Source organism: Esox lucius, chromosome 20 (genome assembly GCF_011004845.1).
Source record: "Esox lucius isolate fEsoLuc1 chromosome 20, fEsoLuc1.pri, whole genome shotgun sequence".
Taxonomy (NCBI): domain Eukaryota; kingdom Metazoa; phylum Chordata; class Actinopteri; order Esociformes; family Esocidae; genus Esox; species Esox lucius.
The window spans coordinates 15,891,902-15,901,642 of NC_047588.1; positions in this window are offsets into that span (position 1 = coordinate 15,891,902).

Genomic DNA, 9,741 nt, shown 5'->3' on the forward strand with positions numbered 1-9,741 from the left:
GAAGAGCTTCGACTGGATCCCGAGGGAGGCTGGAGATATTGAGTCCGAGTGGACCATGTTCTCCACCGCCATTGTCGAAGCGGCCGCTCGGAGCTGTGGCCGTAAGGTCTCCGGTGCCTGTCGAGGCAGCAATCCCCGAACCCGGTGGTGGACACCGGAAGTAAGGGATGCCGTCAAGCTGAAGAAGGAGTCCTATCAGGCCTGGTTGGCTTGTGGGACTCCTGAGGCAGCTGACGGGTACCGACAGGCCAAGCGGACTGCAGCCCGGGTGGTTGTGGAGGCAAAAACTCGGGCCTGGGAGGAGTTTGGTGAGGCCATGGAAAAGGACTATCGGCTGGCCTCGAAGAGATTCTGGCAAACCATCCGGCGCCTCAGGAGAGGGAAACAGTGCCCTACCAACGCTGTTTACAGTAGAGGTGGGCAGCTGTTGACCTCAACTGGGGATGTCGTCGGGCGGTGGAAGGAGTACTTTGAGGAAGCAGAGGAGGAGGGCTCAGAGGTGGACTCGTCCATCACCCGGGCTGAAGTCACAGAGGTGGTTAAGAAACTCCTCGGTGGCAAGGCACCGGGGGTGGATGAGATCCGCCCTGAGTACCTCAAGTCTCTGGATGTTGTGGGGCTGTCTTGGCTGACACGCCTGTGCAACATCGTGTGGCAGTCGGGGACAGTGCCTCTGGGATGGCAGACTGGGGTGGTGGTCCCTCTTTTTAAGAAGGGGGACCGGAGGGTGTGTTCCAACTATAGGGGGATCACACTTCTCAGCCTCCCCGGGAAAGTCTATGCCAGGGTTCTGGAGAGGAGAATAAGGCCGATAGTAGAACCTCGGATTCAGGAGGAACAGTGTGGTTTTCGTCCAGGCCGTGGAACACTGGACCAGCTCTATACCCTCTACAGGGTGATGGAGGGTTCATGGGAGTTTGCCCAACCAATCCACATGTGTTTTGTGGATTTGGAGAAGGCATTCGACTGTGTCCCTCGCGGCATCCTGTGGAGAGTGCTTCGGGAATATGGGGTCCTGGGTCCTTTGCTAAGGGCTGTCAGGTCCCTGTACGACCGAAGCAGGAGCTTGGTCCGCATTGCCGGCAGTAAGTCAGACTTGTTCCCTGTGCATGTTGGACTCCGGCAGGGCTGCCCTTTGTCACCGGTTTTGTTCGTAATTTTTATGGACAGAATTTCTAGGCGCAGCCAGGGGCCGGAGGGTGTCAGGTTTGGGGACCACACGATTTCGTCTCTGCTCTTTGCGGATGATGTTGTCGTGTTGGCCCCTTCAAGCCAGGACCTTCAGCATGCACTTGGACGGTTTGCAGCCGAGTGTGAAGCGGTGGGGATGAAAATCAGTACCTCCAAATCCGAGGCCATGGTCCTCAGTCGGAAAAGGGTGGCTTGCCCACTTCAGGTTGGTGGAGAGTGCTTGCCTCAAGTGGAGGAGTTTAAGTATCTAGGGGTCCTGTTCACGAGTGAGGGAAGGAAGGAACGGGAGATTGACAGACGGATCGGTGCAGCTTCTGCAGTAATGCGGTTGATGTATCGGTCTGTCGTGGTGAAGAAAGAGCTGAGCCGCAAGGCGAAGCTCTCGATTTACCGGTCAATCTACGTTCCTACTCTCACCTATGGTCATGAGCTTTGTGTCATGACCGAAAGGACAAGATCCCGGATACAGGCGGCCGAAATGAGCTTTCTCCGCAGGGTGGCTGGGCGATCCCTTAGAGATAGGGTGAGAAGCTCGGTCACCCGGGAGGAGCTCAGAGTAGAGCCACTGCTCCTCCACATCGAGAGGGGTCAGCTGAGGTGGCTTGGGCATCTTTTTCGGATCCCTCCGGAACGCCTTCCTGGGAAGGTGTTCCGGTCCCGTCCCACCGGGAGGAGACCCCGGGGAAGACCTAGGACACGCTGGAGGGACTATGTCTCCCGGCTGGCCTGGGAACGCCTCGGTGTCCCCCCGGAAGAGCTGGAGGAAGTGTCTGGGGAGAGGGAAGTCTGGGCATCCCTGCTTAGACTGCTGCCCCCGCGACCCGGCCCCGGATAAGCAGAAGAAGATGGTATGACAGAGAACTTCTTGCTCTTAAAATCAAGAATAACAGAAAATCTTGTTTTAGGACCCAAGAAAAAAAGAGCGTTGTTAGCAGATCTCACTGTGAACCTCGACGGCTGCATGGTCGTATCCCAAAAAACTGTAAAAGACCTCGGCGTTACCCTTGACCCTGACCTCTCTTATAAAATATGTCTCAAGACTTGCTAATTTTCATCTTCGAAACATTGCAAAAATCAGAAACTTTCTATCAAAAACTATTGCAGAAAAACGAATCCATGCTTTCGTTACTTCTAGACTAGATTACTGCAATGCTCTTTTTTCCGGTTACCCTGACAAATCAATAAATAAACTTCAATTAGTGCTGCACACGGCTGCTAGAATCCTAACTAGAACCAAACATTTTTTACACATTACTCCTGTTCTAGCGTCCTTACACTGGCTGCCTGTTAGGGTTAGGGCTGATTTTTAGGTTTTACTGTTAACCTATAGATCAATACATGGACTTGCTCCTACTCACCTTGCTGAAATGACCCAGCCATACATTACTACATTTAACCTACGATCGCAAGATGCAGGCCTTTTAATTGTACCTAGAATTTCTGAACAAACAGCCGAAGGCAGGGCCTTTTCTCATAGAGCTCCACTACTGTGGAATGATCTGCCAATTAAGGTTAGAAATGCAAACTCAGTGCAAACTTTCAAGTGTCTACTAAAAACTCATCTCTACAGCACGGTTTATGATTAGGTGTAGCCTGGCCCAGGGCGTGAAAGTGACCAGAAGGCTTGATACTGTCCACCCTTACTGTCTTGCCAGGTGGGCTCTTGTCGCCACTGGGATGCCCTCCCTCCAATGCCTTTCGGGGGAAGAGTCACTGGCTTGTTGTTGTCTCTCTGTTGCACACTTGTGCAATTGGGCTGCACTCTGCTGGCAATACTCTGCCAGGGTGGTTGCGGGTGGTGGGTGTCCCTTTGGTTGGTGCCTGGCAATGTGGGTGGATTGATTTCCAGCCTGTTGGGCCCTGTCCGGGGCCTCCCCCTGGTATGGCCACAGTGTTGCCGGGCCCCCCCCCCGTCTCAGTTCCAAGGTCTTACGCTGCTATACTATTGTGCTGGGGGATTGGGTCAGTTCCTCCCCACTAAGTTCTCCTTCTCCACTATAAATCGTTGTTGATATGAGGAATGCATTTTCTGAATTTTCCTTTAGGAGGACATGAGGTCCTAGTCCACACCTGCGGAGTACCTGGTTTGGGGGGCACGTTGCTGTCCCTGTCCCTGTCTATCTGGTCATACTTCTGACCTAGTCTAAATTTAAATAGACTCTTCATTCAGCCCACATGCATTTATTAATTATTCTTAATATCTCACCCGGCACAGCCAGAAGAGGACTGGTCATCCCTCTGAGCCTGGGTCCTCTCTAGGTTCCTTCTTAAAGTTTTTTCTAGGCACTGAAATTCAACACTACTGTTGTTTTCTATGTGGGGTTTAAGGCCGGGTGTTTCTGTAAAAGCACTTTGTGACAACTGCTGTTGTAAAAAGGGCTTTTTATAAATAAACATTTCAAATGAACATGTATGGCAAAAAGTATGGGGAGGATATATATACTATAATCATGGTCTTTCAAATTCTAAGGGGGTCGCGATTTTAGTACGCAATATAGTGGACTAAAAGGTAAAAAACACAAATGCTCCTAACAAAGATGATCCACACTTCTTTGCAGACTATTATACAGTAATTTTATACATTTAAAAACATGAATGATAATGTTATAATGGTGTGGGATTACAACACTGTCCTTAATATGTCAAAGGATCATAAAGGCCATCACACAACAAACTATCACCAAATGGGCACTTACTGAAATTATGGACACAGGAGATCTAGTTGATGTATGGAGGTTAAAAAACCCTAACAGCCTCCTCCAGTATATCTCACTCCATCTCAGGCCAGCTGTCTGGATTATTTTCTCATTCCATTCTAAGCTGTTCCAAAAATTACAAAAAAGTGCTGATAGAATGGGCTTAGATCACCATCTGATTGGAATCTTCTCTGAATGAATTCCCAAGAGGACAAGGATACTGGAAGTTAAATCAAAGCCTTTATAGGAAGAATCGTTTGTAACCAGAACAAGAGAATTGTATTACTAAAGGACCATATTGACTCAGCAGATGTGTGGTATGGGATGCATTCAAATGCACATCTAAAGGCCACTCAATACTATATTTTGCAACAAATAACAAAATACGTGGCAAGGGAAAATAAACTAAAGACAGAGATACAGAATATAATAGTTGAGTTAGATAGTAGTCAAAATGATCAAAAAAATATATAAAACAAATTAAAAATGAAACAAAAAGAAATGAAGTCTATTATTCCGGAATGATCAAACTGCTCCTATTATAAAAACCAAGCCAACTTTATGGAAAACGGTGGTTTTTTTATTTCTTTATCTTCAACACAGGAACTCAACAAAAAAATATCTCAAAAATTGCAACAACAGACACAGACCTTCATGACTCACCTGAAGATGTCTTAGGAGAGACAACACAGTATTTTGAGGAAATATACTCAATAAATCCTCCACTTTACCCACTAACTTAGGAAAATTGCAAGGATTGCTTTCCTAATAAACAGGAAGTTAATTTTACAAAAGTAACTGGGTAAGGAAAAAATAACAGTAGAGGAACTCCTGGAGGCTGTCAAATCTTTTGAGACTGGCAGTCACCAGGGCTCGATGGCATTCCCACAGAAGTATATCTCACCTTTTTTGAAGAGCAAAACAACCCATTATTAGCTTGTTTTAACTACTCATATCAGGTGACTAAATAATTTGCAATTGAGCAAGAGGGTCTAATATCAATGCTGCTCAAACAACACCCTGACAAGAATTATAAGGATCCTTCTCAGTTAAAAAACTTTAGACCTCTTAACAGTGCTGCGACACAAAAAGTTTAGCACTTCAAATAAAAAATCCATTGCAGAAATAATACATCCTGATCAAACAGGTTTTATACATGGCCAATACATTGGAGACAATATATGTCAATTACTGAAAATAATAGAGCTGTATGATAAATCAGAAGGCCTTATCATAGCACATTTTAAGTAAGTTTGCCATGCTGCAGATTAAAGTGGGCCATTTTAAACTGATAGACAATGGTACATAATTTGAAACATCCACCTTGAAGGAATCTATACAAAGCTGGTTACAATTCCAATTCCATCCCCATGAACAGCTTGAAAACATCCTAAACCAAATTATATGGCTAAACTTATATTAATGATATTACTATATTAATTGAAAATAAACACATTTTCATGGAAAACTAATGTTCATAAATGTTATCTTGTTTCTTAAAGTCATCATGAACAAAGACGGGAAACGTAACACTCATGAGCAACTCAAACAACCATATAGTGAGCAAGCTTGGAATTTTGTCATTTTAGAGGCAATGCCATTTGGCCTTCGGAATCACAAACATGTTTTTATGGCATAAAGGCCACATGCCAGCGCACAAAGGCCATTGAGTGAAATAAGAGGATTTTGAGCATACAAATAAACAACTTGAATTACTGATAAGAACAAGAAACCAGGCAAGCCTAGTTCAGCCGGCACGCAATAAAAAGGGATGATCGTTAATGTACTCGATGCAGTCGAACCCGAGTCTCCCACATAATGTATTTAACCACTACACCACAGAACTATACAGTTCCCGAGAGTTGGTATAGTGTTTCAACATTCAATCCTTTTGTCAATCAATAACATCATGTCAAGTTTGAACATATCGCTAGATACCATTAGGCATTGTGTTCAACTGACTAACGTTTCTTATCAAGTTTACCTCCACCACAAATAGCCTCCAAGACTTGTATGGCTTTTGTTACTAGCCGTTTTAACAGCTTATTAGCCATTCATGAATGACATTGATACAAAAACTTTCAATATACAGTGGGGAGAATAAGTATTTGATACACTGCAGATTTTGCAGGTTTTCCCACTTACAAAGCATGTAGAAGTCTGTAAAAATCAAGAAAATCACATTGTATGATTTTTAAATAATGAATTTGCATTTTATTGCATGACATAAGTATTTGATACATCATAAAAGCAGAACTTAATATTTGGTACAGAAACCTTTGTTTGCAATTACAGAGATCATACGTTTCCTGTAGTTCTTGACCAGGTTTGCACACACTGCAGCAGGGATTTTGGGCCACTCCTCCATACAGACTTCAGGTTTCGGGGCTGTCGCTGGGCAATAAAGACTTTCAGCTCCCTACAAAAATTTTCTATTGGGTTCAGGTCTGGAGACTGGTTAGGCCACTCCAGGACCTTGAGATGCTTCTTACGGAGCCACTCCTTAGTTGCACTGGCTGTGTGTTTTGGGTCGTTGTCATGCTGGAATACCCAGCCACGACCCATCTTCAATGCTCTTACTGAGGGAAGAAGGTTGTTGGCCAAGATCCCGCGATACATGGCCCCATCCATCCTCCCCTCAATACGGTGCAGTCGTCCTGTCCCCTTTGCAGAAATGCATCCCCAAAGAATGATGTTTCCACCTCCATGCTTCACGGTTGGGATGGTGTTCTTGGGGTTGTACTCATCCTTCTTCTTCCTCCAAACAAGGTGAGTGGAGTTTAGACCAAAAAGATATATTTTTGTCTGATCAGACCACATGACCTTCTCCCATTCCTCCTCTGGATCATCCAGATGGTCATTGGCAAACTTCAGACGGGCTTGGACATGCCCTGGCTTGAGCAGGGGGACATTGCATGCGCTGCAGGATTTTAATCCATGACGGTATCGTGTGTTACTAATGGTTTTCTTTGAGACTGTGGTCCCAGCTCTCTTCAGGTCATTGACCAGGTCCTGCCGTGTAGTTCTGGGCTGATCCATCACCTTCCTCATGATCATTTATGCCCCATGAGGTGAGATCTTGCATGGAGCCCCAGACCGAGGGAGATTGGCCGTCATCTTTTACTTCTTCCATTTTCTAATAATTGCACCAACATTTGTTGCCTTCTCACCAAGCTGCTTGCCTATTGTCCTGTAGCCCATCCCAGCCTTGTGCAGGTCTACAATTTTATCCCTGATATCCTTACACAGCTCTCTGGTCTTGACCATTGTGGAGAGGTTGGAGTCTGTTTGATTGACTGTGTGGACAGGTGTCTTTTATGTAGGTAACGGGTTCAAACAGGTGCAGTTAATACATGTAATGATTGAACAGGAGGGCTTCTTAAAGAAAAACTAACAGGTCTGTGAGAGCCAGAATTCCTACTGGTTGGTAGGTGATCAAATACTTATGTCATGCAATAAAATGCAAATATTTTTTTTTTTAAATCATACAATGTGATTTTCTGGATTTTTGTTTTAGATTCCGTCTCTCACAGTTGAGGTTTACCTATGATAATAATTACAGACCTCTACATGCTTTGTAAGTAGGAAAACCTGCAAAATCATCAGTGTATCAAATACTTGTTCTCCCCACTGTAGGTGACGATAATTTACTTTTTTTGTCAAGTGAAAAGGCGAGAGAATTGTGTAGCCAGCAAGGTTTTTCTCTATCCTGAACAAATCATAATACATCATTAAAAAATCTACCAGAAATAGTCAAAATATAACAGTAAACAATTTCATTTTAGGCTACTGAATGTTTTAGCCAGCAAAGTTTTTGTCTATTTGGAACAAATCCACTTTTGCCACTGGCCGTTTTAACAGCTAATTGGCCATTTCATGAATGACATTGATACAGTATCTATCAATACAGGTGACGATAACTGACTATTTCAACAAGAGAATCGTGTTTGTCTATCCTGAGGAAATCCTAATATCCACCAGAGCTGTTTTATTTTAGGCTTCCTGTATCGTAGCCACTGAACATTATAGCCAGCAAAGTCTTTGTCTGTCCTTAACAAATCCTAGGCATAATGTGTTCTGACTGTTACGGGACCTGTCATTACGTAATCCGCATCCCTAACTACTACGCTATTTAACAAGGGTCGGTTCACTCACTCAGTAAGAGACATTCGCTCTTCTAACATTCATGACATAAATACATATACATTATTCACTTTTTAATGTCATTTTTTGAATTATAACTTATAACTGATATGTTTTTTCCCCACATAAACTATAGGTCATAAACTATAATGTTTTAATCCTTCAAATTACATCTACTCCTCCCTCAAAATATTTATAGATTCTGGAATCTGTTTCATTTTAGAAGTTTGGGAGCGTCAAATGACGACAACAAACAATGTAAGGCTAGCTAGCCAGAATGATAACATTAGGATAACAGTTACCCAAAAGTAAACGGCATGTATCCTTTTACATCCTTTAATGAATAATGAGACTTCAATAAACAGATTAAGTGGCGTATTTGTTCACGGACCAAGTCATTTTAATTTTTTAATCTTTCACCACAAAAGCTGGGAGGGGGCCAGAGACAATTACTCGATGGTGACATATTTCTAGTGAAGTTCTTAGTTTTTAGCTATGCTATGTTCTGCTTTGTAACCTCTGACTGTTTCATCCTAACGTCGTTGGTGCCAACATGAATTACCAGATCTCTAAACTTGTGACGACTGCGCCCTCTGCTGCCTCTCTTCCCCCTGCAGCAGGCAGGCTCCAGCGTTCGACATCACCAGCCTTCTGACACCACCGCCCATCTCATTTATGCATTTCACCTGTTTAGCGCACCTGGTTCTCATCCTCATCATTCCCCCCAGTATATATGTTGCCTCTGCTTCCCCTTTCTTTGTGTGTTATTGCCTCTCTTTGAAGAAGAGCTTTGTTATGCTTCGCCGTTGTCACTATTATTAAAAACACTACAAGACGTACCGCTTCATTCTCCTGCTCCTCCTTTTTCACTCGAAGCCATGACAATACTTGCCAGTTTTAGACTTCGCTAGCACCAACCCCAGATTAAAGGCTACGTCTGTGGTTCCGCCCCCCGTTAAATAGTGTACGATCGCCGACTGATTCTTTAGTCTAATACTGTGGGTAATGGAATCGCCGATGACAGTTTTTCTGGGCCACCGGCAGAAAATGCCTGCCGAACTTCCCCCCCCGAAGACGACTTGGGCCTTTACTCCAGTAGGAAAACGTGTTGAAGATCTCTGTCGGCTCTAGCAGCGACCCAGGTTTAACTGGTCGGCGGAATTTCTTCCCAGTGACCAAGAGAAATGTATTGCCCAGCTGCAGGAGCTGTGCCGGGGGGCTAACAACACTATTGTTTCTTCCGGGTGGTACAGACTCTGTTTTTTACGTTTCTACACTAACATAATCCTTGCCTGACATTTGCGTCTGAAGCCCGAGCCTCTAACTCTGCTATCTAAATGTATCTGAAGACGATAGTTCTCCGTGTTGAAATTACAACAACTACAATGATTAGGCATAATGGTACTGTACTTAGCTTTGGATGTTTAGGGGCGAGTAGCTCCGTTTATTATGTCCTTTTGCGGCCTTTACCTCTGGGATCACCCGATCAACTTACCTCCTATTATTTATCAGACCTCAAGTTTTAATCGTGTGTCTTTGATTATTTCACACTTGCCCTAGGATCTTTTTTATTTGATTTTACGTCTTTGGAGGGATTACACCCAACTCAGTTTACCAGGCACTGGAATGTAGCGTAAGGCGTAACTTGACCCACTGCAAGGTCAGTTAACTTCCAACCTGGCTTATGACACGCGTCCGAAGTCTGGAACGG